This window comes from Haemaphysalis longicornis, unplaced genomic scaffold, assembly GCF_048455015.1.
Source record: "Haemaphysalis longicornis isolate Haplotype H1 unplaced genomic scaffold, Haemaphysalis longicornis Haplotype H1 scaffold_1, whole genome shotgun sequence".
NCBI lineage: Eukaryota > Metazoa > Arthropoda > Arachnida > Ixodida > Ixodidae > Haemaphysalis > Haemaphysalis longicornis.
In genome coordinates this window covers 458,518,916-458,524,915 of record NW_027526203.1, presented here as the reverse complement: position 1 = coordinate 458,524,915, position 6,000 = coordinate 458,518,916, and positions in this window count along the sequence as shown.

The following is a 6,000-nucleotide window of genomic DNA, read 5'->3' as shown; positions in this document are numbered from 1 at the left end:
AACATATGTAACGTAACGCTGAATGTAACATTTACACTCTCCCCCCCACCTTCCTTTCTTCCCCATGCTGACCGACGCGTCCACCTTCTGTAATAAAGTTTTGTTATTATATATATATATGTATATATATATATATATATATATATATATATATATATATATATATATATATATATATATATATATATATATATATATATATATATATATATATATATATATATATATATATATATATTCCTCTCCAAAGTTTGAACTCAAGACGAACCAATGCTGACCTAATTTTTTTATTTAAACTTGTACACGGGATTATTTCTTGTTCGGAGTTGCTTGCAAATGTAAATCTTAGAGTACCTCGAAACTTACCCGTAAGTCTCCTATACTTCGTACCCGTAAGACATGCAATAGACACTGCACATTGTACCGCCTTCAAGAAACATACAATCTACTCCCATAATATTGACCTGTTTCATACACCCCTTCGGTCTTACATGTGCGACCTTCTGACTTCTGTCTCTCCCCGACTTGGTTCCGACCAGTTTTAATTCTATTTTCATTGCCCTATTTTCGTTTATGTTGCTCGCCTTTGTCCTACTCATATATATCTATACCTGCACGTTTGTATTGTCAAATTTTTATGACACTGTGTTTTATCTTTTCGTGATTGTTCAAACTTTAGTGTGCCGAAATCATTGATTTTGTTAAATGACCTTTATTCTTCATTCTAGTTTTTTTCTTCGCTTGTATTTTGTTGTTCTTCTCACGCGTGGATGTATTTGTGTCGTCGTCTGTCTTTTTCTTAAGTGCGCCAGAACAAATGCTACGGCTGTACCTGGGCACTATAATAGATTGATTGATTGATTGATTGATTGATTGATTGATTGATTGATTGATTGATATATATAAATATATATATATATATATATATATATATATATATATATATATATATATATATATATATAGACAGAATAAGGGTTGGCAGGCAAGTCAAGAAAACCTCGGAAAGCAAAGGGGGGAATGCGGTAGGTCATAGAAACAGATGAAGAATTTTTTGAGTCAGAAAGAAAGTGGTGAAAAAATGGCTACCACCCCCAAGTGCAAGAAACAAAAAATACCTTAACATACATACCTGAGAAAGTGCTGGGGAAACAGCCCCGCCGGTAGCGTAGTGGTCATCGCACCAGACCGGTATTCTGGAGGTCGTGGGTTCGGATCCCACCCGGCGGGCATTTTTTCACCACTTTCCTTCTGACTCAAAAAATTCTTCATCTGTTTCTATAACCTACCGCATTCCCCCCTTTGCTTTCCGAGGTTTTCTTGACTGCCAACCCTTAGTTCTCTCTTTATATATATATATATATATATATATATATATATATATATATATATATATATATATATATATATATATATATATATATATATATATATATATATATATATATATATATATATATATATATATATATATATATATATACAGTCGAACACGGGTATATCGAATTATTGTCTATATCGAACTCATAAATTATCCCCTTGAAAATTCTGTGTAAAAGTATAGGAATTCGTACGTTTATATCGAACCGTATTTTTCCCGACATTGGGTATATCGAACGCCGCGCGAGTTGGAAGGTGCTCTTCGGCGGTCGCTGCACTCCCGGTTGAGGTTGAGGAGTATGGGGAGGAATGCGCGGGCATGGCGAAGACTGGCTCGCGGAACTAATCCCTTCTACCGGAACGAATTTGCGCTTTCCCAGTCGGGCCCCGCTACCGGCCGCCGTATCGTTAGCGGACGGAGCCCGGCATGCTAAATCTCTCTAGGCACACGAGCCCGAACGCTCGAAAAATATGACAGTGCGAGGTAGGGATGCCCGGACTGCGCACGTCCTTTTTTTTTTCGGCTGCGTACGTTCCCCGGCTTGCCGAAAAAGAGTTCTCTCTCTCTGGGTCTGTCTTCCCCCGATGTCGTCTCGGGAAAGGGAAGAGGGAATGAAGGCGCTGGCGGCCTCCTCCTTCTTTTGCATTTTGCTGCTGTTGCTGCTGTTTGGCGAGTTGTCCCGCACCTTTCGGAGATCACTGTTTCTCTCGGAGATGACCATCGCGAGCGCTTTGTTGGAGTCCGTTCAGAGAGCCTTGGAATGGTTAGTACCTTCAAAGTTCTTGTGGTACGTGCGCGCTGTTCTTCTTTTGCGTGCGTGTTGTGCATGGTGTTCGAAGGCGCAGCGTGCTGCTGAAATTTTCTAGTTGTGCAGCCTCGAGAATATCGAGACCAGCGTCTTTATTTCATTTCCAGGACGAAGAAGCAGGCCAAGAGGAGCGATTTTTTTTTTCACGGAAATAAAGTGTTCTGTTGCGTCGTGAGTGCGGAATTAGTTGTCATTCTTGAATGCGACGATCGGTAAGTGATCGTCCGCCATAGGTGAGGTCTCAGAGCCCATATTTTTTATATCGAATTTTTCATATATCGAACTAATTCGCGATCCCCTTGGAGTTCGATATATCCGTGTTCGACTGTATATATATATATATATATATATATTTATGTGTGTGTTACGTCCCGCAGATGGATGGTGCAGGGCAGTTGGCCGGAACAGGAGATTAGCCACCAAGAGACGGTGCGGTGCGATAGTGGTGGACGATGAAGAAGTTGTTAATAAAGGTGTTGGTTTGACGGGCGCCATGTCTCCTGCGTTACACATATATATATATATATATATATATATATATATATATATATATATATATATATATATATATATATATATATATATATATATATATATATATATATATATATATAAAGACAGAAATAAGGGTTGGCAGTTAAGAAAACCTCTGAAAGCAAAGGGGAGGATGTGGTAGGTCAGTGAAAAATATAAAGAATTTGGAAAAACAGCAAGAAAGTGGAGAAAAAATGCCCGCCGGGTGGGATCCGAACCCACGACCTCCAGAATACCGGTCTGGTGCGATGACCACTACGCTACCGGCGGGGCTATTTTCTCCTCCACTTTCTGGGGTTTTTATGTTAAGGTATTTTTGTTTCCTCTGTGGTAGCCAGCGCCACTCGGACTACTCGGGGTGAAGGGGGCCTTCTTTTTAAACCCCGGGCCGTGACTCGAGAGTCTACGACATGTCGAGAGTGGTCGACCAGCGTGCACGCGTATCCGCTAGACGTCTGCTTTAGCAACACTGCTGTTTGCCACCGTCATACGCAAAACAAAGACAGGATTGCTGCACAATCTTGTATTTTCAACTGCTGCTGAATGCGCGAAATCGCATCAGTGCGCATTCATTCTGCGCGGCCGCATCACATGTGCAGATGCCTTCGCGCTTCGTCAACGTGCAAATTTTACAATATTTACAAGTGCGTTTGCCACCTCCCCCCCTTCTCCCTCATAATGACGACCGGTGTTGCAAGTTCTTCGTCAGAGCTTATTGCATGAATGAACGAACGACTTTATTTAGAAATAGGCCTGAGGCCCTGGGGGGTTATTGGGAGATGAGAGAAGGGGAGTCGAAAGCCTCAACGAAAGTCTCACGTGCCCTATTAAACAACGTGTTGTCCATTTGCAGGTCCTACTAGGGCTGTCAGACCGCTCTACACTGCTTTATAAAGACCACTGGTAAGTGAATATATTCCTACGCGTTCGAGAAGGGTAGCATCGGAGCGCAGACGCTCCAGGTGCTCCGTATTCGTAAGTGGTGGTGGGCATTAGGCTACCAGCTGTTCTCGGCCGCTTTCGAATATCAGGCGTATCCACATTAGGTGAAACAAGTTCAGGAGGGTATTAGCGGCACCGCAGGAATTGCACGTAGGTGCGGATAAAGGAATGTGATGCCGTGGTACCATTTGCAAACAATGTCCTGGGTGTAGGCGGCGTCCGCGCATGCTTTATTGACAAAGATTTCGCCCTGCCGAGAGGTGGGATATAAAAGCAGGGAGAAAGCCTGCTAGGGTAGCTTCTTCTAGCGCCCGTTGACTTTGCGGCCGTCGTCTTTTTTTGATGCCAGGCTAAAGATGTAGGTGAGGTTTCGTCAGCGTGGTAGCCAGGAGAGGAGTCGAAAGAAGGCACTCCCTAGCAGCGTTGTGCTTGCTGGTTTCCAGTCGCTCCAGCTGTGTGACCAGGAGTCAAAGTCAGACAAATATGAATACCTTAATTGTCTGCGCAAGGATTGAATTGTGCTTATAATGTGGTTGGCGGTTACATTATGGGTATAAGCCTTGTCGAGTCCCTGGAGGGTAACGTGTGAATCCTTAATGGTGCGGTAATGGTGATATTCGGGTTGCTGGGAGGTCTGAATTTGTTGGAGTGCTCCAAAAATGGCAAATAGCTCGACATCGTCAGTAAGGCCGTACGCGTTGCTTATCTGCCGAGATCCATTCAGGGTTGGGTCTTCGGGGCAAGTCCAGGCTATTTCTGCGCTCATGCCGCTAATAACTGCATCTGTAAAGATATCTGACTTCTCGGAGCCTTTGTTGTGAGCCAACTGGGCAATGTACTACTCCCGTACAGTTCTTCGACGTCGCGCTATGGGGCGGCGACGATGTAGGACGAGCCGGACGTGCCCATGGCGGAAGAGCAGGCGCATATTGGATATATCTGTGGGGCTGTTTTGTGGTCTCATTGTTGGAGAGCTTTCCCTTGAGGCGTAAGGTCAAGGCGCTGTTGGTGGCGCAATCTTGGCTCTTCCACGAAGGTGGGGAGGAGTGGAAGCGGTGCAGCCTTCTTCAGGAGGTCGACTCTGGTGTGCCGCAGGAGGCCCGCAATGGCACGTATATATTGGCACGATGCAAAACACCGAGTTCCTTCATATGTCTATCTCGGGGGTTGTTAGTGGAAAAGCCATATTGCAACGGCTCGAGCCATGGTGAGGCCCCAGCGCTGTTGGGTTCCACCATACTTGTTGTATATTATTTTAATTAAAAGAGCTCATTAGATTAAGGAAACACGAATCACCCAATGCAGCGTGTGCCGTCGCATGGCGCTTCATTTCAGGTCCCACGTCCACCGTGCCGCCAACCGTAAGTGCACGTTTGCAGTATCGTCAATCCCATTCCTTTCTCCTTTTCCACACCGCACTCACTGCACACTCAATTTTACAACGTGTACAAGCAGCAACGGGTCCCTGGACCCATCGAGATGGCGTGCGCACCGATAGAGGCAGGTGGTGAGCAAATTTTCCTTTCCTCCATGTGGCGAGCCACGCTTCAACTGGACGCCCCATATATCGATGTCGGCAGTGGAGCGAAGAGGCATGCGCCACGGCCCACGCGCACTTTCGTTCTACCAGAGTCCTTGTTCTACGCTGCTCTACTTCATACGACCATCGATGCACTTGAGTTGGAGAGCAACGGGCTTTCACTGTAACTGTTCTCGACACTGTAAAAAAGTCTGTAACCAAATTATTTCTATTTTACACCAGTTGATATTGCACAAAAACGCCTTCCGCCCTGGTGATGGGTCGCACGTACCCCAAGCCGTAAGAATATCGTTCATGGGTGCTCGTCAACAGAGCGATTGCCAAGTGCCTTTGGGTACAGGAAAGCTTCTAGTTCGCTGTACCCAGAAAGCCGATCGAGCCTTCTTTCGTCTAGCGCGGACGGGTAGCGAAGCGACCACGCAGCCCCGTAGCTGGTTCTGAAATGTCAAGTATAAAAAAAAGCCCGCCAAGGAAGCCTCACACTGGCGCGCGACGAAAGCAACGAAGGTGCGATAATTCATAGTCCCAGCATTAAAATCCTAGGAGTTCACCTACAAGCAGACACCAAGAGTGACATTTCCCTAAAAAAATTGAAGCAAACTACCGATCAAATAATGCACATGATTAGGAGGGTGTCAACTAGGAAGAGAGGAATGAAAGAGGCCGATACCCTGCGTTTGGTCGAGGCATTCGTCATTTCAAGGATAACCTACATCACGCCGTACCTCTTACTAAACAAAAGCGACATAAATCTCCTCAATATACTCATACGGAAGTCAGTCAAGCATGCCATAG